A 25,388-nucleotide genomic window follows, 5' to 3' on the forward strand; every position below is an offset into this window, starting at 1 on the left:
CATTTTCCCTGTGGATGGGCAGGCTTTGTAATCTTGGAATCACTGTGATTTTCACATATCAGTTACTTATAAGTCTAAGAAAATGGTAAAACAGATCTTTTCCCCCCAGATTTCAGCAAAATGATCATAAAGGCATTGAAACTTGTCAGAGCCCTGATCTGCCAGCTGACTGGTGGATGTGTGCTGGTTAAAAGCAGGCTATGTGCAGCCTTGCACCTTCCCAGCAGGGCAGGGCACACCCTTCTGGAATCATCTTCACAGGCACAGCTCTGCCATTACATTGTTGCTCACAAAACAGCATCAGCCAGAAAATGGAGACCAAATTAAAGCACTTGTTGTCTTTGTTGCAGAAGAAAAGAGACGTTTCTTTCTGCAACAAATTTATGTCTTGGGTTTTCCATGACCGCTTGATATATTTTTTAACCACTGTAGAAGTGCCAGAAACAAGGTATTTACAACCCCACTGTGCAACTCAAAATAGACTTGAAACTAGTTGGTTCTTTCCTCTGAGGGTTTCTCAGCGTGGTTTGCAAAACTGTGCAGTGAAGTGTGACCTGTGCTGGCTGGTTCTGCTTTCCCTGGCTCGTGTATCATGGCTTGGGCAGGACAGTGGTGATGGAGGGGTGGTGCTCAGAGGATGTGCTCCTGCAGGGGATGTTAAGGCACGTTTTACAGTCACACTCCCTGTCCTCTTCATGTTTCTTGTCACACACTCATTGCTGCAGTATTGCCTTCCAGACACACCATAAAGGCTGGAATAAAAGAGTCCCCTCTGGTTTTCCTTCAAGCTCTCTCCTCTCCTGTCAGTGAAGGGGGAAAGACGAAACAAAACAATTTTTAAATTGTGTTGTGTGCAATGCCTCGATGGGCAGGATCAAGGCACAGCTTGTTTTTAGAAACCATGGGGAGGGGTGAGGTTGGTGTGACAGGAGAGCTGCCCACTTCACTTGGGGGGCATCTCCTGAGCTGATCCTCCAGGGTGTTCCCTAGGGACTGAGAGTGTGCCCTGCACACGTGGCTGAGCCCCAGAGTGGGATGTCACAGGGCTGAGGCTGCTGCCTGGTCCCACACTCCCCCTACCCTGGCTGCCCAGTCTGGGGGCTGCATCCCAGCTGTCCCACCTGCTCTCCATGAACCTCTGTGATTGAAACTCCTGCAGATCCCCTTGGAGCTTCTGGAGTCTTTCCTAGCTGGAGCTTTGACAGGCAGACATTGCTGTCACAATTCACATGCTAAAAGGCCTTTTACTCCCCCTCCCTGCCCCAGCCTCTGTTATAGAGGGCTGGTTTTATAAGCCTTATTAGAGACTCGTCTTGCAAAGCCCTTGGGGGCTATTTGGCTTGATAAAACACCATATAAATTGGAGTGGCTGTTGATTTTGGAGCCCTTCTTATGAGACAATTGTGTTTCCAATTAGGGATTTCCTTCTCTTACATGCACAACATGTTTTTTTTTTCCTTTGCAAGATGGCTTAAAATGCCTGCCATGTGCTGATAAGCTCTGTGCTAGACCTTTTGTCTTCTCCTGCTGTATGTGTGCAGGCCAATGTGCACAATGCTGAGGTAGATACAACTCCCCAAATCCACTGCCAGTCATAAAAAAGCTGATCCAGGACAGCTCTTGTTCTCCCCAGGAGCTGTGGGCATGTATAGAAAATTCAGTAATTCAGATGCTTGTTGAACACTGCCAAATTACAGTGGAATTACTTGGTTTATAGATGGTCTCAGGAGGCTGAGAAGGTGGATAAGTGCTGGCAGAGGGCAATTCCAGCTGTTGTGGTCTCCTTGGGAAGAGGCCTGGCCATGGGGAGGATCCCACAGAGCCAGGGGAACAGGAGTGAGGAACAGGAGGCACTGAGAGGCTCCCAGGTCAGTACCACCCTCATCAGAAATAACTGCAGGATCACAATGAGATTTCTGGTTACCCTTTCTTTACTTCTCTTTGCCTTTCCATCATGAATTAGGCTTGATCATAATGGGTTTGCAGATTTCCCCCATCCCCTCACCACAAAAGGGTACGAGAAAAATAAAAAAGCCAAGTTTATCAGAGGATATCATCTCTTGGGATAACTTCTGACTCAGGGGTCTAAGTGATTCCTGATCTGTTAAAAGCTTCCAACTGCCTGGGAAGAGGGCCTTGCTGATGCTTGCAGATTTTGAAGGGTGGAGGAGAGGTGGGTAATGTTCTGATCCTTTTTAAGAAAGAGTAGGAGATAAAGTTTACTCTGGAGTCTGTAACATGCTCCAGCACTCCTGTCCTCTGGTAGTGGCCTGTGCTAAAAGCACATCAATAAAATTGCTGATGCTGCTGTTAAGTAACAAGGTAATTACCAAGGATGGGGAGGGGAACAGAACTAAAATTCTGAAATGGTAGTTAATGCCTTTCCCATTAAGTTACCAGCCTTAAATACATGGCTTACTGCATCTCTAACTTTCACTGCTATAAAATGGTGCAAATTGCAGACTTAAGAGATGATTAGAAAAATACACAACGGATTTATCTTCATGAATAAAAATGATGCAGCAAGCAGCTTTTTCTTTTGTGGGTAGGCAGATACAAGTCAAAACAAGAAAGCCCCTGTTCCCAGGTAGTGTTTAAGAGCAGCAAATCCAAAGGTTTGTGTTGTCTGTGTGGTTAAAGCTGTGTCTTAACCTCCTTGATGTAAATAGTTCTTAAGATAAAAGATGAAGCTCTTCCGAGAATATTTTGCTGTTCCCTGGTGACAAATCAAGGAAATGTTTTGTGCTGATTAAGTCACTGTCAGCAGGTCAGCCATCTAGGGGAACTGATTTAGAAGGCTCTTAAATAAATCACCTGTATTTCTCACCCCTGCCCATTCCTCCCTTGGCGCTGTACCTGCCCTGGAGATGCAGATGGGGCTCTGTGTGCTGTAACCTCTGCTCACCCTGCCCTCACCTCTGGGGAAGCTGGAGCAGCAGAATCTGCAGGAGCTGCTGTCTCCCAGCTCCTGCAAATGAAAAGGGAAGAAAATGTGTTCCCACAGTGGAAGTTTGAGTTTTTGTGCCCTTATGTTACTTGTGGCTGTTGAGGTTTCAGACTGCATCCAGCTTTCAGATGCAGTGAAACTCTGCAGGTTCTCATTCCAGAATGGCTGGAAAAGTATCCTGATTATCCTTTGAGTGTCTTGTTCTCTCTAGCAAGTCTGGAAACCAAGTGCCTCACTTCTGTGCCTTCTTTCCTCTCTGGTGATGACAGAATGTGCAGAAGCCCCACTTGTGCCCAGCTGGGCTGTCTGCAGGATGGCTCTTCCAGGCTGTAATTTCACAGCTGCCCTGGGTCTGGGCGCCCTGCTTTGTGTTTGTGGCTGATTCCTGGGCTGTGCTTGTCTTCCTGTCATCCCAGGGCAGGCACAGCAAGCATTTCCTAGCAGTAAAACCCCCCTGGCTCCTGAAAAAGGAGACTCAGAGCTTCAGTCTTAAAGCTGAGGGGGCTGTGTGGTCACCTACAGTGACCTCAGACAGCATCAGGAGAGGGAAGGGAGAGGAAAGGACTCTGCCAGAGACCTGGGGGATTTTATTACAAGACATTAACCAAGCATAAATTCTTTTATCATCATTAACATTTTCAGTCTAAAGCTGAACAGATCCAGGAGCTTTAGACCAGATCAGGGCTCTGTATCATCTGGCCATTACAGCTTTTGATGCTGAGCCAACTTCATTCTATCTCTTTGGCTAACAAGAATCCGAGAGGCTTTTGCTCTGTTTTCAAAACGGATGAGATGTATCACCAGTGCTCCAGCTTTCCTTTTCTCCCATTTCCTAAACCAATAAATATTTCTCATAGATGAGTCTAATAGTCTAAGCATAACCTGGCAGCTCATGAAATATTTCCTTGCTTTAATCAGAATCCTGAAGCAAACAAGGAGGGAAATAAAAAGCCAATAATATGCTTGGTTGTGTGCACAAAAGTAGAATGAAATATATGAAGCTGGTAATGGCTCTGCTGTCACATCTTAAAAACATTTGCTTTGACTTGCATAAGTGTCAATTCAGCTTGCACTTGACACATTATACCATGGATAAAGCTGCTGGCTTTTAAAATCAGGTCTTTAAACAAATGCAGAGATACTCTAAGTAGCTACTCTGTATTGTTGGGTAATGATGTATGTAGCAGAGAAAGCTTTTTCTCTAAAAGCACAACTTTTAGGCTGCAATTTTTTTTTTTTTCTGCTGTGTCTCTGCATTAGGGAAGGAGGCCAGAAGCTCATCCATTGTCATGATTAAAGGCAGATCTCTTTAGCCAAGGTCACAACAAATTGGACCTCTTGGCCATTTGCTGGGGAGGTGTGTTCAGCCAGGCTTTCTTCCCAGCTCCTTTATTCCAGCAGCCTGGCTGGGAGGAGAGCAGAGGAGCTGGGGGCTCTATCCTGGGGGAACAAATCTGTTAAACCTGCTCACTGAATATCCTCGTGCTGGTCCTGAACATCCTCGTGCTTGGATCTCTTGAAAAGCAAATTTCACTCCCAAGCCCAAGATCACAGAAATCTGCTACTCTTACCCAGGAATATCTTTTAGTTTCTCCACTGGGATTCAAATTGACCAGCATCCTCCTACCACCCAGAGAACGTTCTTAACTCTCTCCCCAAAATGACTGAGTCAAATGAAAGCCTCCAGTCTTCATTCTCCACCCTGCCTGCCCTCTTTACCTGCCATCTTATCATACTCCACCTTTGCCTCCTTTTGGTCCTGAAGGTTCTGCATTTCCTTTCTGTCATCAAATCTAATGGATCAACAGAACTTTTCTCCCACTGAGGTCACATCTGTCCTCAGCTTGTTCATGGTTTTGTGCCAGCCCTTTCTCTGTTCATCATGGCAGGCCTGAGATCCTTGCCTAACTGCACCACTTGCCCTTCTCTGGCTGTGCTGCTCATTTTCTTCGTACTTTCACTCTCTTTGCCCTCTGGTAAGTTTTTCCTTTACCCCTTCCTAGAACTTTTTAGGTTTTCTGGTCCTCTTCCCATGTCCCTCCTGCTGCATAACAAGAAGTGGTCTCTGTCACACTGTGTTAGGAACAGTGAGAGTGTGACACAGACTCTGGCTGGGTTCTACAAGAGAGCAAAGTTTATTATCCTGGACCTTCTTTTGTAGACAGGTCCAAGAAGGTCTGAGAGGTAAAACTCTCATTGGGCATTAAACTGACACAGCACCATCACTGGGCTGTGGAACACCACACAAGTGGAACACCACACCTTGACTGTGAGTAAACAACAAGGATCTAAACAACACCTGCAAAAGGCTTTCATCCTTCTCCAAGGTCTGCTTGGATTCCTCCTCAGGCCAGAGTGAGAAGCTTGTGTGACTTATTTTCACACAGGCTCTGTGCTCCCTGCTTGCTTTTTTGCATTTAGCATCCACAGGTCTCTGTGCTGATGTTCTATTTCCATTTCTGCTTTGGGATTTCTCCTGCACTCCCCCGAGTCCCTCCTGGATGAACAGTCCTTCTTCCAGAGGCACAGCCCACAGTTCCAGACCTTCATTCCAGCAATCCTCTTTGAGCCACCTCTGCTTTCCTTCTCTCTGGGCTGGAGAAATCCTACTGAAGAGCACACGAGTGCTGTGTCATTTGTGTCCCCACCTGTCAGGGTTGCAGTATCCACACCCATGCTGCAGCTGGGTGACTTCTGGACTATCCTGGATCTCTCCTGAGCAAAAACTCGAGGCAGGGAGCTGCAAGTTAATGCACCTTGCTCTGGGCAAGGCAGTTTACCTTACAGCTGCTTCTCACGATTTCACAGCCTCTAATTTTCTTGTCGTGCTGCCTTGAACTTTATTTACTCTGGGGACAATTGGAGGAGATGGCTTTGAGTGTTTCTCAAACACCGAACAGGCAGAGCTGGGCTGGAATGTGTGAATTGCTGAGAGCCTTAAGTGACAGCTGCTGTACTTGTGACCCCTGGGCGAGGAAATTAGAGGCTATGAAACCTCTAGAAAGGCTTTCTGCCACATTATTTACTTTGCCCAAGTTCCCTAAGGCTCACTCAGAAATGTGCTTCTGAGGACTGTTCAGTGCTCACATGTTTACAGTGCAATGGAGTTAAAAGCACTTGGGATTTGCCTTGCTGCTGGAAAAGCTGGGTGGGAAGCCAGGCTGCCTTGAAGGCTTTTTAAACAGGATTAAAGCTTTTCATACTCCGAGAATAGGAATGGGAGGGCTTTTGCCACACTGTGTTTGATCAGTGGGAAGGGGGTTTCCATCCCCAGGATTAGCTGTTATCCTGCTCGAGGGGGCAGCCTTGTGACGTGTGGGAGGATAAATAGATCTGGACTTTTCCGGTGATATTTTTCTCTGTAGGCAGCTTTAGGATTTCCAAACTGAGCCCTCTCCCTTCAGTGAGGGCAGCAGTCCCTAGATAAAAACGAGGGATCAAGTTCAGAGAGGTTTTAAACAGGAATTTTGTCTTCATAATACCAGTCCTATTCCCTCTGCAGATTTCTGCATCTTCTTGGAGGGCTCCAACCAAAGGTAACTTTTATCACTTGCCCTGTGGATGGACAGGATATTTCTCTTCCCAGTCAGAAATCCTGGGGAGGATCTTCTTCTCCTGTGTGATGAGAAATGTCTTTGCACTCAGCATCATGCTCCAGCCTCCTTGGGAGGAAGCTTTCCTTGGGGAATGTGCTGGTAACTAAATTCCAGGGTCAAAGCCCTTTCTGAACATTAAGGTGGTGTTTCAGCCTTTTTCCAAATCAGCTCTGAGGGAGGGAGTTTTTATAAAATAAAATCTGGGAGATGGAGTCTGATTCCCTGCCCTGCCAGTGGCTGTGACCTTGGATAAGTCCTCATCATAATGGAGGTAGCTGAAATGTGAATTTGAAGTGTTTTTGTCAACAAGTGATTACATAGGCATAGGAAAAATAAATAAATAAGTGATCCAGGAAATTTTGTAATTTTTTTTTTTTTTATCTACCAGTACCTGGAAGAAAGAAAAAAAAAAATCAAGGAAACTTGGCTGGAGTCCCTATTCACTTAATCCTTTTCTCCTTGACAAATGCTGCAGATTCTGTATGCTGGAGGATATTCTTCAAGAGAAGCCTGGCTGCTAGTACATTAAGAGGCAATTTAATATTGAATGCACACTGAAGAAGCAGAGCTCTTGACTAGAAAGCAAACAGGACCAGAAAGGGGATACAAATAAATACAGCAAGCACCAACCTTTTCCCAAGTCTCACCTTAAATTCCCTTTTAAATTAAGGTAAAGCTGATTCCAGCATTTCCTGCTCGAGGAACTCCTGCTACTTTATCACTGTAAAGATGCAAAACAAGCTGAGTTCTGAGACAATCCTCAGGTGCTCTGGTGTGTTGCTGACATCCCTGTGGCCACCGGTCTTTCTCCTCTCAGCACAAGCACAGCTGGGTGGGATTTTTGCTGTCCTGCAAATCCAAATGCCTCAGGTTTCCCCCACGATTTTCTGCTGCCTAATTCACACACTGTTAGCTGGGATTTGCTGCTTTACTTTAGAGCATCTATTTCCTGCGAGATGGTTTTCAAACAGATTGGGGCGAGGGGAGAGTTTGCAGCGCAAATATTGAAGCTCCCTCCTGGCTGTGCCAGCTGCAGAGATCTTTGCACTGGCAAAAGCAATGTTGGCATTGCTGAGCTCTGTCCCATCCCATGGTGGCTGCAGGTAACAGCTGGGTAAACCCAGCCCACACTCATCAGGCAGGATTAGAGCTGATTTTCTTCTCCTCTCAGCAAGAGGAGCTGAAATCCGAGCTGCTTTCAGGGCTGAAGGTGCTCTCAGTTCAACAGGTAATGCAAAGCTGAAAACCTGGGGTATAAGAACGTGCAAGCTGGCTGGGAAATATTCTGGATTGCAGTGTTTTTCTTGCCTTAGTCCTGTCAGCTGTACTAAAGCTGCTCACAAATCTCCTCATCCCTGCAGGGACAGACACAGCTGATTTTGGTGGGTGAGAGGGTGGCCCTGGGTTACCCAGAGGTGCAGGGACTCACACTTCACTCTCCCCCTCAGCACTGACCCTTCCAATCTTTCACACTCTTCATTTTGCAGAACCTCTCCATATGCACAGGTACCCAGTGCTGTCCTGACATCCTTTCTCTCCGGGGGAAGCCTTAAGCAGCTCGTGCACAGGGTGGGCAATGACTGAAGCCATGGTTTTGCCAGAGAGTGTCTGGGCTTCCTAGAGATGTGGAGAGGGCTCTGCTCTGGGCTGTGCTGGGCACTTTTGAGCTCTGTGAAGTGCAGGAGAGTTGTCTCCTATCCAAGATGTGTTTCACCACTGCAGAGCCTGAGGGCACGGTGGGATTTGAGGGAGTGCAGCAGTGAATGTCATGGTGTGAGGGCTGGGACAGGTTCTGGCTCCTCTGCCACTGCAGCTGCCTCGAGCTTTTCCATCTGTTCCCTGTCCCCTTCCCTAGTGTGTGGCTGAGAAAGGATGGACAAGCTGGTAGAAGCTGGATCAAGCTCTGCTTGTGATGGGAATAGGAATAGAAACTGGCCTCCCCTCCAGGTGCCGAGGCAGAATTCCTTTAGTGCCAGAAAACTCCTCTGAGGACAATGCCTTTCCCTCTCCTCCTGCCTGGGAGCAGGTACAAATCATCCCACCGTGCTCTGTGGCTTTAACTTCATTACAAAAAGTGTGCCTGCTGGAAGCCAATGCCCTTCACAGGTGCTTAGGGAGAAAAATGCCTCTGGAATAGCCCATCTGGTGCTGGATTTTGATTACTTCCCTCTCCCCTCTCCCTGCCCTCATTACTAAGAAATGCCCAAATGCTGTTAACAGTCCATTCCCATAATAACAGTGCTGCTTCATCAGGGGCAGCCTCCACCACAGGAGAAAGCAAAGAAGCTTTTTTTTCTTCCTGTGAAGATGGGGAAGGGGGAAATCCTGTTGGGAAATTGCTGCAGAGGATGTCTTGGGAAGGGAAGAGCAGGTTCTGTCAGGGCCAGCAGGTTCAGAGCAAAACCACTGAGATAACACCACTGCATTTGGTCAGCCTTTGGCATCAGCCAGGCTGATCTGTGTCCTCTGCACGGAACTGTAAAGCTCCCCAGCTGTTCTGGGGACATGACATCATCTCTTCCTCAGAGAAATGTAGTGCTGGCATTGAAAAAACCCAGTTATGTTTGGGTCTGGAATAGCAGATATTTGAAAGCCACTTAAATGGGCCAGCAGTGATTTTGAAACTAGCAGAAGTGAAGATATGACTAAGAGAGAGCTAAATGAGGAAATTAGTTACCCTGCAAAATCAAATGCCAGTTAAGTTGCTGCTTTCTTTGCCTGTGTTCCAAAATTTCATTTTTTTCCTGCTCATTCCTCATGTTCCCAGCATGACAAGACCATACCCTTTTGCTTGGCACTGTGACCTTTTTTCCCCTGGCCTCTGTCTTGAAACATAAATTGCATTGTTTGGACATTTGTGCTGCACAATAAATCTGTCTCTTGGTCAAGCAGAACTTCAGTGTAGAGGGAAGGAAATAGAAAATTGTGGGGAAATATTTCTGTTTGTTTTCTCCTGATTTGCTGCTCTTTAAATTTCCCAGCCTGGCTTTTGGATAGTCATTGAGACAACTTGGCCTCTTCTTCCCTGCATGAATTTCCAGTAAAATAAAAGGGACTTTTCCCTGCATCCTTATTGTTTTTGTTCTTATTCCACAGCAGAAGTGAGTGTCTTTCAGGAGTGTTGTTCCCTTTACAGATAAGTTATCAGGGCTTTCAGTATCCCTTGTATCTCAGGCACTCAGCAGCATGGACAATGGACTCGTATTGGTAGTTCAAAAAGCAGCTTCTACAGTTGATTTAATGTCTTTATGGAGGAGGCAACAGAGACAGACCTGGTGAGGAGCCATTGGAGTCAAATTGTGCTTGTCAGAAAAACAAGCTGAATTTCTTTCCCACTGTGTCATCATTCTTTGGTTTATGAGAAGCCCTCTGAGTTGGCTCTCCCTTGCCTGCCTGGCAGGAATCTTTATTTCTCTTTCTCCCTGGCTCTCCCCTTTGGTGCTCAGCCATTGCTAATGCTCCACAGCTGCTTTAGGGCTGCACATCCTCTCACACCTGGGCTGCAGCACAGGCTGGTTTTTTTAAGCTCCAGCAGCCAGATGTGCTGCACAAAGCTGGGCCTGATCTTCTGCTGTGCCCAAGAGTTACCTCAGAGAGCCCTGCCAGTCCCTGTTCCCTGAGTGCTTCTCAGGTCAGCCTGAGGGTGCCACCTCCCCACCTCTGAGCTGTCACAGTGCAATGGGACCAGCCTGAGGTTGTGGCTTTACCACTCCCAAACCCAACAGGAGCCACCTCCCGAGGCCAGCAGCTGTTTGGAGGCTTCTGTGCAATCCACCACCACCACCACCATTTCCACCAGTGCAGGTTCCTCATGAATTTCACAGCCCATTCTGCACCTGGGGCACTTTCTCCAGGCAGGATTAGTTCCTGTTAAGCCTTGCTGGATGAGGAGCAGCCTCAGCCCCCACCCCAGGGAATGTCCCTTGGAGGACACAGAGCCCAGCCCTGCAGGGCACAGCTCAGTTCTTGCTGTGGTAAAGGTTTAGCTCTGCCCTCAGCCCATGCTGGGGATTGTGTGCTCTCAGGACTGCCCCAGAAAGGCAAAGGCTGCTCCAAGGAAAAGTGTTGGTAATGAGGATGAGAAAGGAGAAAGCTGGACTTGATAAAATCCTGGCATGTTCAGCTCTTTCCATAACAGGCAGGATGAAGGTGCAGGACCAGGAATACTCCTGGCAGGTCTCTTGAGGCATTCAGAGACTCCATCAAGGGGTTTCCTGCATTTCTTGCAGATGGGACATGTTTCTGGCATCCTCTTCACAGGCATGGCTGGGCAGAGCCAGCTGCACAGACAGCAAGAGGAAATCTCCTGTTTTGGAGTGGTGTGATGTCATTACACAGTGGGCAGGTCAGAGGGACAATAATGTGTGTGGACAGCAGCCGAGATGTGCTGGGAAGGAGAGCAGAGCAAATATTTGAGAGACTTGTTCTCCAGCACAGCCTCTCAGGGCCAGAGCTGGCACTTACCTTGAGTACTGCAGGGTTCAAGTTTATTCATTGTCAAGTGAATCCAGCCAAGAGGAGAAGAGCTGGGATATGTGAAAATGAAAAAAACGACCATTATTTTCTAAAGGAGCCTGTAAACTTGTTACATGCTTAGGTGCACACAAGGGCTCAGATCCTTTCCAGCTAAAAATCAGTAGAACCACCACTTATCTTTCTCTTGTTCCTGCCCTGCTCCCCACAGCTGCTGTGCTGTGGCCAGCTGGTGATGGATTCCAGGTCTGCCAGCTCCCACACCTGAATCCACACCAAGGGTCTTGGTGCCCTGGTCCCCCCAAAGCAGTGCTGAGGGAGAGGTCAGTGAGGACAGGAAAGGACAGCAGGAGCAGTGGGAGGAAGGAGCTCAGCTGCTTCTTCAGAGCTGTAGAACCACCAGAAACCACCAGGAAATCCCAGTTCCTCTCGGGTAGCTCCAGCTGGGAGCACTGCTCGCTGCTCTGCTCCCTCCTGCCCTCCCCAGGCTCATCCCAGGGTTTTCCCAGGAGGATGCAGCTCCAAGGGCACCTGGCACACGCTGTCCCTGTTTGATGGCTGTCACTGCAGTGAAACAAATCTTCTTGTTTCGGTTCCCTGACCTTCAGCAGCCAAATCATTGACTGGCATTTCCTACTCTCCCCTCTTCCCTACACTGGCAATAACTGTGTGCACATAAAAGCTTAGGGAATGCTAATCAGGATAAATGTAATGGTGTTTCTAGCCCTGTGAACACATGCTTTATGACTATTGTGGGGTTTGGGTTTTGTTTTTTTTTTTTGGTGGGTTTTGTTTTCTAGAAAGAAAAAAGTCCCACAGGGTTTTTGTTCACGTAATTGTGTTGAGCAAATTTGAAATATTTGAAAGCTTTAAAGTGCCTGTTATATATACATCCAAGGTTTGTCTTGGAACATGCTAGGTTGCAATAGACATTTTCCAATTAAGTGAAACAGCAGTGAGGATAATGGGTTTATGGAAATGGAAGAGCCATGCTAGAGGGAGATGGAAAGCCAGAAAGCATTAATCTTAATAGGATCCTTTTTCTTTTTTAGCTTCGCTTTTTTCTAAAAACTTTTAAAAAATTTCCCTAGGCATGTCCCTGGTTCTGCAGTGGCACGTTATGTATCTAGAGAATCTCTTCCTCTTTTTTCCCTAATTTACTCCAAATTACTCTCTTTTTTTTAATCCTTTCTCTCCAAGAAATCATCTGCACTACCCTTTCTCCAGTGATGGAGGTTCGTGCACACATCCAGTCATCTGTCACTTTAACTGAGCGTGCAGTGTGGGAATGGGAATTCACAGCCTTCTGCTCTGGAAGGCAGAGTAACCCTCCAAAGAGCCAAAGCCTCCCTCCCTCCCTCCCTCTGCCTCTCAGAAAACCTCTGGGAGAGCTCTGGGCTCTGCTCCAGTCCTGCAGCCCAGTCACCTTGGGCCAGGCTCCTCCCTTCTCTAGGGTGAGGAAATATCTTTTCCAGGAGGCTTCCCAGAGAAATCAGCAGGACCCAGGGTGGGATCAGTGCCTGGGACTGGCATTTTTCTGTGCTGCTCTGATTTTCATGCTGTGCCTTGCTGGGGCAGTCTCTGGAAGCTGGAGCAGCCAAGTCTGGCCCAGGAAGGTGGTGCTGAGCTCTGCTGAGGGGTTTTTCCTCTTTGGGAGGAGTCACTGTGAGAGGAAGGTGGGACCAAACGGGAATTTGAGAATTTATAGCCAGAAATCAAGACTCTGAGTCCCCAGCCAAATCTGCTGGCAGTAACTGGAGCTTGAAGAAAGGAGGCAACTTGTGGGTTGTACATGACACATCACAGAGAGGGATGGCTGTGCCATCTCCCAGGAGGGGTGCTGGCCTTAACCCACCCTTCCCTGTGCCCTTCCCCTCCCACCATTTCTGACCTGGTCTGTGACACATTCCCATGCCAGCTCACCCTCATTGTGTGAACACCAGCACAGATTCCTGTGAGATGCTGAATTTGGATCATCTCTGTAGGAACAACCTCCTTGAGTCTGGCACAGATGTTTTTAGTTCCCTTCCTACCCCCGGCTGTAAAAGTGGTCTGTGTTTCTTTAAATCCACTCACTCCTTTACAACTGCTGCTTTGCAGGAAACAATGCTTAGATCTTTAATCTGAAAATAAAATATAAAGGGCTCAGGTTCCCCTACTGTATTTATCTCTGCCCAAATCAGAAGGGTTGGAGCCTTAGACACCTCGAAGGTCTCCCCAGGGGTAGGTGCATTTCAATAGTGGATGAAGGGATATATATATATATATATAAAACATTCAGGTTAGAGAGGCTTCTGCATGGGAAGAGCCCCGAAGGAACCACATAATTCCACTCTATTGAGGTTCTAATGCTGCACCTGTCAAGGCAGTGTGAGTGTGATCTCAGAGCAGGGCACTGGGGAGAGCATATTGATCCCATCTGGATACAGAGCACAGCATCCTCTGCATCCTTTATGTCCAACACAGCAGTCCTTGCCCAGCTTCCCCCCCTCCTCTAACAGCAAAATCTTTCATCCACGAGCCAAAGCAAAACGACTTCACCAGCTCTGATGTCTTGGGGAAATGTGTTGGGCCTCTGCCACGAGTACAGAGACTCCTTCCACACCCAGAAGCTTTCAGGCAGTGAGCAGGATTAAGACACGCAGCCCTAGGCTTTGCTGTGACCTTTGGGTATTTAAACAGTCTTGGCCTGGCTTCATGAATATGAGCAGGTTCCTGTCTGCTTTCCAGCCCAGCACTCTCCCTGCACGGATATACTTGGAAAAGCAGGTCTTAAATGGCTTTCTTGGAAAAGTAAAAAATAGTACTGCAAGTGATAATCAGACTTTATGACTTTATTTCCCCAAGATATTCCGTCTCCCTCTGTTTTCAAGCCCATTTTTATGGTTACTCTCAATGCAGTTTTTCTTTAGCTCTAAAACCCCTGCATTTGTGTGTGTGTGTGATGGTTTGAAAGGCTTTCTCCAGGCTGTTCTCCCACTAGAGGGTACTCCTGCTACACCAACCATGGACATTCTGGGCTGGAGCGGGTTCGCAATGCGTCCTTCCCCTCCCGGAGCTGTTCACTGCCAGCACAGCCTGCCTGTGCTCAGTCCTGCTGCTCCCCTGCCCCAGCAGCCACCCAGCTGCCTTGCTTTTGGCTGTGCAGGGGCCCAGAAGTGCTGGAGGGCCATTTTGACCTCTCCTGTTTTCACCTCCATGGCTACACAACACTGGAATGTGTAATTTGGGGAATTTGACCCCCTGGGGGGATGAGATTTGTGGCAGCTCCAGGGATGCTGTGGAGATCCCCACACACCACACCATTATGATTTAGAAATGCTCCCATGGTTATGTGGTGCTGAGCTGAGGGATAGAGTTTGGGTGCTCTTGTTTTTAGGGCTTGCTATTGGACTGAGGAAACAGAGAAATTTTCCTGGCCACCCTCTTTTAGGCAGGAGATCAGACCCTGTGGTCTGTTCTGGCCTTGAACTCTGTGTGTGTGTAGCTGTTGATGGATGGGAGGCTCTCTTAAGAGCAGATTTATTTGGCTTTCATGTTGTGAGACTGCAAAAGCAGCTCTGGGTAGGGCTGGACCCCTCCTTTCCCCTCCATGCCTGAGTGCCCCTCTCCATTTGCAGCAGGCAGCTGCCCGTGGCAGGCAGGATGCAGCACATGCTGTGCTTGATGTGCCTCTGGGGGCTGCAGGCTCTGGAATGGCACAGCCAGCAGGATGGAGTTCAGCTTTTCACCCAAGGAAAAGCCCCAGGTTCCTTGCCTGGTAGGAGAACTCTCACTCCCCTGTCCCCTTCACACCTCCCTGCTCTGCAGAGCCGCTGAGATTTCCACTCCTGCCTGCTGCTCTCTCTTTTGAGCATGCTCGTGCTGCTGCCTGCTCTGGCTGATTAAATGAGCAGGCAGGAATTACAGTCAACCATCCATCACCACAGCCACCGCTCCCTTGACCCAGCCAGGATGAAAGAGGTCAACATTTTTCTTTCCCAAGCCATTTGCAGCAGTGAGAAACCCAGCTAGAGTTTTCTGGCAGGGTGATTCTCCTTCCTAAAAGAACCAGCTATGCAAAGTGGTGTCTTCAGAAGAACAAGAGTCACAACCTGGCACTTGTGGTTGAAATGTCTATTGTGAGGAGAATAAAACATCATCTTCTGCCTTGTGTTGGCATTTGGAGCCATAAATCCCTAATGTGGACCATGAAAGGGCATGTCACTGTCCCATGAAAGGGAATGTCACTGTCCCATGAAAGGGAATGTCACTGTCCCATGAAAGGGAGTGTCACTGTCCCATGAAAAGGAAATGTCACTGTCCCATGAAAGGGAGTGTCACTGTCCCATGAAAGGGAGTGTCACTGTCCCATGAAAGGAAAAGCCACTTCCACACATCCAGTCTATCTCAGGCCTCTCCAGAGCAGCTCTTTGTGCTGCCCACAAGTGTCTCCTGTTTGTGCTGTCCAGCACAGGGGAGGAGATCATCCAAGGCACTGAATGCTCAAAGCATTTGATACTCTTTGGCTGGACCCATGGGCTGTGGATCTTGCAGAAATCCTGGTGGTGGTTGGGATATTGTTGTTCCTGGAAGCATCAGTAGAGCTGGCTCCTCTTCAGAAAAGAGTTAAGGAAGGACATCCATGAAGCTGGAGAGGAAGTCATACCCTAAAACCCAGCAAAACCTTCTGCCTTCCCATGGACTGACAGCATTGAGGGCTCTGATGGGAGGCTGGAACAGCACTCTCTGCTCTCCATGTGTGGAAAGGGAGTTGGGGTGACAATTAGGAAGGGGAAAACCAGAAAACAGCCTACAAAGGGGAGCAACTCACCACTGTGACTAACTGTTCCTCTTGGAAAACCCGGAGAAAGTAATCTAGCAGCTCAGAATTACAGTAAATGACAGACCTGGCTTAGTCTGGCTGCTGAGTGCTCCCAGCCTGCATTGATTTCAGAAGCAGGCTGTGAATTGCTGCCAGGCAATGAGCTGGCTGGTGGCTGAACCCTTACGTGCTCCCCTGGACCAGATCCCTCTCTTTGTCCCAGTTCCCATCCCAGGCCCTGGCTGCCATCGCTCACTCCAGCTGAGTGCGGAGTCAACTCTGTTTTACCCCTGTGTAAATCCAGAGGAATTTCACTCTAACAGCCCTTCCGAGCTTGCCTCAAGAGCTCCTTTCTCTCTGCCACTCCTGGTCATTATTCAGAATGTTCCTGTGAGCAGCAGGGCATCTTGGAGCTCTGCTGGAAGGAGGAATCTCTATGTCCTTCAGGCAGCCCCAGGCACGCACGGCCAGGGCAGCCTGCTGAGCATCTCCACGCCGCGTTCCCCTTGCTCCTTCCAGCTGGGAGCTGATCAATGTGGGAGCTGGAGAGGAACATCCCAGCCCACCTCGTCTGGGAGGCCTCTCCTGAGAGCTGCTGTGCAAACAAAGGGCTGTTTGTTTGTTTGTGCAGCCCAGAGCAATTAGGACGTGCTGAACCCTGTGTTTGTCAGGCAGCTCCTGAGGACTGCGTGGATCCTCCCCAGCCAGAGCTGGGGCCAGCTGGGCCTGGCAGCCCCGGCTCTTGGTGCTGAGAATCCGCTGCTTCTCAACCCCAGAGCTCCCTGATGGAGAGGTTTGGAGAGGGAGGATTAGACTTGCTAATCAGGAGGTGTCTGCAGCCCGTGTTGGGGTGGCTCAGAGCTGTGTGACTCATTCCTGCTCAGGTTAGCAGCCCTGGGGGCAGGCAGTGCAAACTGACAGGGCTCACTCCTAATAACGCTCCATCCCTCTCATGGAGGCAGCTCTGGTCCCTGAGATGTTCCCAGCCTCCAGCTGCACTTTGTTCAGCTACAACTCTGCAGGATTGGCTCTGTCCTCCAGCTTTTCTCCTCTGATTCTCCCTTGTTCTCTCCAAACCATGCTGTGCCATGCAGCCATTTCACTTCCCTGTTTTCTGTGCCTTTGTTTAACCTGTGGTGCGTATTTTGGGGCTTTTGGTGTGACAATCTCTGAGCTGGGAGACTCTTTGCTCCAGGTAGGGAAGTTAATGATAAAATCCACAGAGCAAAACTAAGAGGGAACAACTGAGAGAGAGCAGCTCCTGTGGGTGGTCAGACAGTGATGGATTCAGGATGTGTTCTCCAGGGCTCACAGGAGACCAGCAGTGGTGGCTGGGCCTTGCTGGAGGTCTGAATGAGCCAGCTTGGAGGTCTGGAGTGGGAACAAGGCTGGTGGTGGGGCTGGAGAGTGGGTCCAACAAGGACAGGGACACAGGCAAGGAGAAGCCAAGCTGCTGCTCGATTGAGTTTGGCCAGTGGGACTTTGGAGGGGGACATCAAAAAATAAGTTTAAGGCTAGGGGATAATCATGGGAGAACAGCATTTGGGGGTTTAAATCTAAATCCCAGAGGGTGAGCAGATCCCATAAGGAAATCCTCCTTAGGAAAAAGCATGTGAGGGAAAGGATGAAACTACTAAAGATGGATGTTGTACCTGCAGGGATGTTTGCTCCTGCTTCCATTAGGTGCTGAGACATGAGAGAAGAGGGAGCAGCCTCCCAGACCCACAGGAACCTTGGGAGCTCTGTCAGGACCTGTGCCTGTGGTTCCCTCCCCATGAGCTGACAGAAATGAAATGACTTGTAATAGTTCACCCAATTACCACAAAACAGCTTAAAAACAGAGCTGTGTCAAATCCAGCGTGTGCTGTCTCTGTGTCTGCAGAGCTGTTTGTTTGCCTGATGAAGGGGAAAAATAATGTGAAGCTGGAGATGAAACTAAGCTGAGAAAAGGTTTGTTTTTTTTCTTCTCAATCTCAGCCTTTCCAGGATCATTCCAGTAGGTGCCAGTCTCACCTTGTGGAGCAGGGAAGGATGGAACCTGCCAGTAATTCTTCACAGAAATATGAAAAAATACAGCACAAGAGGGGGTGGGTGGAGAAATTAAAGCCTATAGGAAAGATCTCTGCTCTCTGGGATGTTCACTTCATTTCTTCCTCCCCACTCAGCAAAGTTTATCTTGGGCTCGGCAGCACAGACCAGTCTCTCCACCCTTGTTCTTTAATTAGTGTGCAGTAAAGGAAAAGGTGTTGGGGGAAGGAAAGGGAAATGGGATATTGTGTTTTGATACCCCAATGGGTAGAAAACTGCATGGTTTCCAAATATGATAGTTAATGCTTAATCTGACAGGCTGTCTCTTATCAACAGGCTGGATGTGACTCCCCATTACATGATAATGGAATTCTATATGGAGACCACAGGAGACCCAGTTCCATTCAATTAACTCACAAAACAGCAAACCTCTGAAAGCATCTTTGTCTTCTCTTCTCCCCACCTCTTTCTCTCCCTTTTTTTTTTTTTTTTAACCCTGAGAAAATGAGTGAATATTTCCATTTTGTTTTGTGGAGGATTAGTACCAACTAATAGGATTAATATCCCAAGTTGTGTGGCAAATGGAACATTGTTAATAGGGTGATTATTAGAGAATTATATGGAGGGGCAAAAAAATTAAAAGCAGTTGAAAGGAAAGCATCCCTCTGTTGGAGAGACTGCCATTTCTGTGCAATATCCAGCTTCTGACCTGCCTGTTCTGGGTCAGACTTCTTTATTTCTCAGGCTTGCTCTGCCTCTGGGATTGACTTCCCCATCAGCACAGGGCAGGAAGCAATTTCAGAGGCTGGAAATGCTGGATGCAAAGAGCATCTCCTCCAGTGACAGCTGCAGGGACCTTGAGAGAAAAAGGAAAGTAAAGGATAGTCACCACTGTACCTGGCATCCCAGGGATGTGAAGAGGCTTTTGCTCAGGGTGAACAGCTCCATCTCTCCCTCATCCCACTCTGGTTTCTTTGGCTCTGCCCACAGCCATGGCCATGAGTCTGAGGGGCTGCGTCCTCTGGGAATGTTTGGTTTGGACACTGGTGGCTCTGTAGGACTGGACTCTAGACAGCTTTAAATGAAATTGCAGAGCCAAATAGAACTGGCAAAAATCCTGTAGAGGCTGGGTGCCAGAGGTAAAGTGGTTGTGTGCCATTGCCAGCAGGTGTAGGACAGGAACCCTCTGCAAACCAAGGGTGGAAAGGCCCAGGGCCCTGCTAGGAAAGCACAGAGCCCTCAGGAAAATAAAGCACATTTATTTGTTTCCCAGGCCCTCAAGGAGGGACTCTTGGCAGACAGGTTTCAGCAGCAGCAGCAGCAGCACAGTTGATGCATGGAGATTTTTTCTGACATCTGTCTGAGAGACTCTCCTTATGCTCTGCATAAATCCATCTCTCCTGGGCCACAAACCAAAGCCATCCACAGCACTGGATGCTTCCTCGACAGGGAACTGGCACAAAGGGCTTTCTGCCTCAGAGAGGTATTGTCCTGAGCTCTGTGTTTCCAAATCTCTGCAGGAATTTAGGTCTGCTCCTTCGGAGGTGTTTGCTGTAGGAGGCTTTGTCTGAGCCTCTGATAGGGATTTGTTCCCCTGAACTGGATCCCCATTACACCATGAGTCACTACTATTTATATCAGCTGTCGATCTCTCTCTCTGGCAGCTATTTCTGGCTACCTCCATTGTATTCAAGGGAGATTTAGCACCTTTTTTAATTTTTATTTCTTTTACTGAACCTGCTTTTAATTCTTTTTCAAACATTTTTTGTCTTAGTTTGTTTTTCAGCAGATTTTGAGCTGTCTGCAGCTGAGCTGCCATCACCTGCTGTTGTTCTGCTGAAAAAAAAAAAAGGATTTCCAGTGCTACTTTCAGCAGATTCAGCTTTGTCTGAAGGAGTACTTTGCCTCAGAGTGAGAGTGTTGTGCCACCTAGAAATGAAAGGCTACAACGAGAACCAAAGCACTTTGCATCAAACAGGATTCTAAACGCTGTTGAACTGCAATCCAGGGTAGCAGGTCTGCTTTGTTTATAGCCCTTGTTACCCTAGGAACTCTTCAAGCAAACAGTGACTAACCCATTCTTGCAAGTAGATCAAAAAGGACCGACCCCTTTTATTGCAAAGAGAAGAGAAATGGGCCATGGGAAGGGCTCAGCCTCAACTGCACTGAGCAAAGTGGTAGCAGAGCTGAGAGTCCAACCAAAATCTCCTGAGGGCTGTTTGGATGCTCTACCCACAAGGCTGAGCTTTCTGCTCTGCTCTGGTTTCCCTTCCAAATGGGCACACTCAGCATTTCCAATCCATCGCAATCAGTTGGGAAACCCACCATCATTCTCCTGTCTTTTATCAGAACCAGGATTTTCCTTTTTCATCCCCACGTCCCAGTCAACCAAGAGCTCTCCTGCCTGCCTTGGGCTCTCTCTGGAGCAGATCAAAGGCTTAGGCTGGGAGCAGTTGTGGAGGAGCTGTGTGCACTTCCAAGAAGGAGAAGGTGCTTTGGGAGCTGCTGGGAGACTTTAGAGCATGGCTGGTTTTCTGGTGCACGAGGCAGGGGCACAATTCCCTGCTGAGTTCCCTGGTTTACAGCTGGCTCAGCTGGCACTGGGAAAACAGGAATGTTCTGAGGAGCTCATATTCAGGACTGTGTGCCCTGATCCTGGCACAGAGAGTCCACATCTGCTCTGAGGCAGGACATGCAGGAGCAGCAGGGTGGTGTTTTACCTTCACCTCCGTGGAAGGTAAAAGTCTACGTAATTTAAAGATGAGTTCCCTTATGCCAGGCTATGAAAAAAGTCTTCAGAACACCCCCAAGGTTTCCATTTAATTACCAATTGCAGCTGATTTCACAGAGCAATTTCTAAGCCTCCAGCAAGGCCTTGTGGCAGTTCTTTCATCTCTCAGGCTTATTGGGAAAAGCTGTATTAAACGTCTTTTAATCCTGCCTTGGATGCACTACCTTTGATCACCTACAATTTTATACATCTGTGCTCAGGCTCACGTACCTACGTACGTGCCTCCCCATCCAAAATGCTTTAAACTGTGTCAGTTGATTAGAAAGTCTCTCCTGACTGATATAAAGCATCTTGCAAACTTGACTGAAACACCCTGAGAGCTAATGATCATCCAGAGGGTCTGGGTGATCCAAGCGGATGGTTTAGCATTGCTGCATAAGCTGATGAATGCCAATCCCTCATTTGTGTTTTACTCCACCTTCTCCTTCCTTAGAGAACGAGTTTCTGCTGGGGAAAAGGAAGCAGTGAATGTCCTTGCATGAAAAAAGAGAGCTTTAGCCAGATCTGAGGTGAGATGATTTTGTTTATTAATATAACATCTCAGTTGAGCGTGGGACACAAGAGGGTGGGACATTCCCAGAGAAGATGCAGAAATCCACACCATAAACCCCAAGATTTCTGCAGTTGATTGAGGGCAGGGCCAGCTGGAGCTCTGATCTCTCAGTCTGATATCCCAGCTACAGGACACTGTCCTTTGTGATGCTTTTCCTGTCCAAGGAAAACCTGATCTCTTTTCTGGGAGGAGCACAGTGCTGACAATAAGAGATTCCACTGGGGATTCAGCTGGATTCCCAGTGCTCCTGAGCATGGAAATGTGCCACGACAATTGTGCCACTTCCCTGTGAGAAATCCCCACAAAGCTCTGGTGGGATTGGCTGCCTGGGAGAGGGGAAGGAGCTGTGCCCTAGAACTGCCAGCGCCTAAGTGGGGACATCTGCCTGCACCAACAGCTCTGTGCGGCCACCTGGACACGGACTCGAGTCAGGGCTGTTTGAACATATGTTTGTTTCAAGTGTGACAAGAAATCCGAGTGTGGGGTCGTGTTGTGGAGGCCTTGGGTTTGCTCACTGGAGCAGGAACAATCTCTTTCCCGGGAAGTGATTATCTGATGCTCAAAGAGAGAGAGCAGCCGGAGAGCTTTGTGATCTGAACAGCCAGAACAGCTCAGCTCTGCAGGAAAAGCGAGGTCGGCTGCCAGATGGGGCAACTCCAACCTTTTGCTCTGCCAAGACCAGCACGTTTTGCACTTTGCAGCTTTTCCATGGGATCTTCAGGCTGTGGCATTCCAGGGCAGAGCCCCTTTAGGTGTGTGCCCACCACATCCCCAGGGCCTGCCTCTTTGGGAGCATACAGGATGTGTTTTCTACTGTTCTTTTCTTTAAATCTTGGTGCTGCTGCTCTCCCCTCCCCTGGAAGGAGTGAGTGTCTGCCTGTGGCTGTGCTCCTTGGACAGTGGGAATGGCAGCAGATCATCCACGAGCTCCTCTTTCTGCACAGCAGCTGAACCTGGGGTTTTGGCTAGGGGGGATTCATTCCCAAGGGATAAACGAGGCTGATCTCTTTTCTCTTGCTGTATCAGAGGAGAGAGTGAATGCTAAAGGAGTCAGATCCAAGAGTTAGATGTGAAGATCCAGCTCTGGCACGCTTTCCAGGTTTGATGGAACTGTGATCTGATGTGTCAAATGCATTTTAGGGTCTCAGTTCTGTGACAGCTTGCTAATGACTCTGAGCTTCAGGAAGCTTTGACTGATCCCTCCGGGAGCTGGCAGAAAAAAACTGCAGCAAAACTTTTTTTTTTTTTTTTCTTTTTTGGAAACATTTTTGTCAAAATCAAAACATTGAATGGAAACATGTCTCCTCCAGCAGCATTTTAAACTGGAATGTGTCAAAACAAATGCTTTCAGTTTGATTTGAGTGAGACATTTATAATTTTTACTTCATCTTGCAATAAGGAAACAACACATTTCCCATATTTTTATTTAGATCTTTGCTTTTTTGGATAATTATCAGAAATGAGGAACCACATGCTTCCAAAGTGAATTCTTGGCATTGCTATTCAGAGATTTTCAATTTCTTGTTGATTATGGAAGCAGATGTGGATGTTCAGGCAGAACTACCAACAGGGATAGGGCAGGACACGTCTTCAGGTAGAAGAATCAGGAATTGGAGCCATCCAATGAGGCTGGCAGAGGAAGGATGCCCTGCTGCTTGCTTACTTGTTTCTTGCAACCTGTTCTCTGCATTCAGTCATTTTAGGCCCCAGAACTTCAAAACTGTGTGAATAAATCATGGTCCTGTCTCACAGTGAACTGAGCTGCCCTCACAGGGAGAGCCTGGCTGAGCTTGGCCAGAGCCAAACCTTGTTTGTGTTTCTGAGCTCTGGAAGGCTCAGCCTGGGTTTCAGAGGGGCTGCTCTGGGTTGGAGGGAGCATTTCCCCTCTGTTTTTTTTACCTTGGGCTAAAAATACCATGTGGCTTTTCTTTCCCCAAGGCTAACGGTGATTCTTGTCTTGTCTTAATTGCTTTTTAAAGCACGCAGAGCTCCAGGTCTAGCCCAGACACTGCTGAGCTCCGTGGTGCATTTGTCATTTTCCCAAATACCTTTTTAATTAAATTGGAGCAGAACACTCCACTTTGTTGAGCTATCCATCTCAGCAAGTTTCTTTCTTCTGCTGGGCAGGTGTTATCCTAATAATCACTGGCAAAATTTGGTGATTCTTCCTCAGGCTTTGGGATTTGCAAGGAAATTTTCCTCTGGTAGACAGAGAGCTGCTCACACCAAGGTTGCTCACACTGGCTGCTGGGGGCTGGGGATGTGCTGCATCCATCCAGTTTCTGCAGGGCTTAGGAAGAAAATTGTGGTGTCTGTGACGGAAAGAAATGAGGTTTGACACTACATTAGGCCATCTCTCCTCTCAATTTCTGCAAATCTGTGCAGGATATTTTTTTTTTATGGCCAAAATAAGGGTTTGGAATTTGGCTAAAAGGGTGATCCCAATCCTGTGAATTCAGGAATGAGGTGTCTGTCCTGCTCCATCACAGGAACCTGCGGTACCAGTCACCTCTTCTGCTCAAAATGAGCTTCTTCCTCCTCTGGAAAACTTGCTATCCTTTGAAAATCCACTGCACCTTTTGGCTTGAGAGCCCTGAGCTGTGCTGTGCCATTTCACATCTCCATCCCTGCACAGGGCTCAGTGCTCAGGCCCCTCCTGCCCCACACACTGCAGAGCTTCAGAACCCAAACCCTGCTCATGCTGCTCCAGAGATAAGGTCGGTGGGGTGACTGTGTGGAGTGACCCTTTCTTCCCTGACAGCAAGCAGTGACCACCTGAGTTATGTTTGCTCTGCTGGAGGAGAAACAGAGATGATTTGCAGTGTTTTCACCAGCACTCTGCAGGATCAGCTCAGCTCTGGAGAGCAATTCCATCTTCTCTGCCTGGAAAAGCAATGGAATGATGAACTTCCCTCTGCATATCCTGCTCGACCTTCTGTCTGTGCCTTGAACTCCAGCTGTGCAATCCTTCCACAGAAAAGGGGTTGTGGATGTGTCTGACACGAGCAGCACGAGCTCCTGGGATTCTTATTACAGCTGCTGATGATGGCTGAGCCAAAGCCAAAATGATTTGTTTTCCCTGAGTGCGTTCCTGGGCGTTTTCCCCTGGCAGAGGGGTTGGAGGAGTCATCTTGACAGGTGAATTGAGCAGATTTGCTGCTGACACTGAGAAAATGGAGGTGGTGCCCCACAAGAGAGCTTTGTAAACAGCTTTTGGAAACTCCAGCACTGAGTGACACCTGGAATTTTCCTGTGATGAAGTGACTTTGATGGAGACAAGGCAGCTGTTGGCTGTTGCCTGGGCACATTTCACATCCAGCTGAAGATTGGTGGGGACTGAGAGTTGGTGCCTGGTGGGGGCAGACAGGAAAACAGAGATTGAAATGCAAATTGCACCAGAAGCCATGGAAGGAGCTCCAGCACCAAACCCTGCATCGGTGCCCAGGTCAGTGCTCACCTCCAGAGATGGACACTGACAAAGCACCCGTGTTCTTGTGCTCACATTTTAAGGCTGGAACGTGGAATTTCCTCATCAAAACGGTGAAGATCCTGTAAGAATTGCAGTTTAGGAGGTCTCTACTTGGCTCTGAACATATTTGAAGGTATTTCTGGCCCCTGAGGTTCAGGTTGATTCATTTTTCTTTTGATGTTACCTAAGAGGAACTTGCATGTTCAACCTGGATGTGTCAGACTGATGTTCTGGGACTCACCCAGGGAGAGGTTTTGCATCTTTGAGACATTCTCTTTTTGTCAAAGACAATTGGATCAGAGATGTTCAATTTTGTTGAGTTTTGGTTTTGACTTTTTCTTTTTTTTTTCTTTTTTTTTTGTCAAAGACAATTGGATCAGAGATGTTCAATTTTGTTGAGTTTTGGTTTTGACTTTTTCTTTTTTTTTTTTTTTTTTTTTTTTTTTTTGTCACAACAGTTTTGTCTGGAAAAAATGTCATTTTGATGAAACAGAAATTGCTGAAGAAATCTTACCAATTTTGACAATTCTGCTTGGAAGGGAGCTGGGGAGGAATATCTTGAAAGTGCTGGAGCTCCCAGTTATGACACTTTCTGAATGGAAAGGGGTTTTGATTTATTTCTTCTTCTCTTTCCAAAGTGATGTTTCAAAATGTGCTGTTTTGTGGAGGAACAAAATGGTTGAATTAAAGACCTGGAAAAAAAAAGGAAATAAAATATTTTGACTGA

At 47.8% G+C, this 25,388-nt stretch overlaps 1 long non-coding RNA gene across 1 annotated transcript; it reads left to right on the forward strand.

Moving 5' to 3' along the window:
- The first annotated feature begins 1,351 nt into the window (after positions 1 to 1,351).
- Positions 1,352 to 25,388, forward strand: LOC107212666. Its single transcript, XR_001524509.2, has 3 exons — positions 1,352 to 1,868; positions 21,073 to 21,148; positions 25,120 to 25,388. It is a non-coding gene; the product is annotated as an uncharacterized LOC107212666 (long non-coding RNA).

The sequence above is a fragment of the Parus major genome, chromosome 19 (assembly GCF_001522545.3).
Source record: "Parus major isolate Abel chromosome 19, Parus_major1.1, whole genome shotgun sequence".
Classification (NCBI taxonomy): Eukaryota; Metazoa; Chordata; class Aves; order Passeriformes; family Paridae; genus Parus; species Parus major.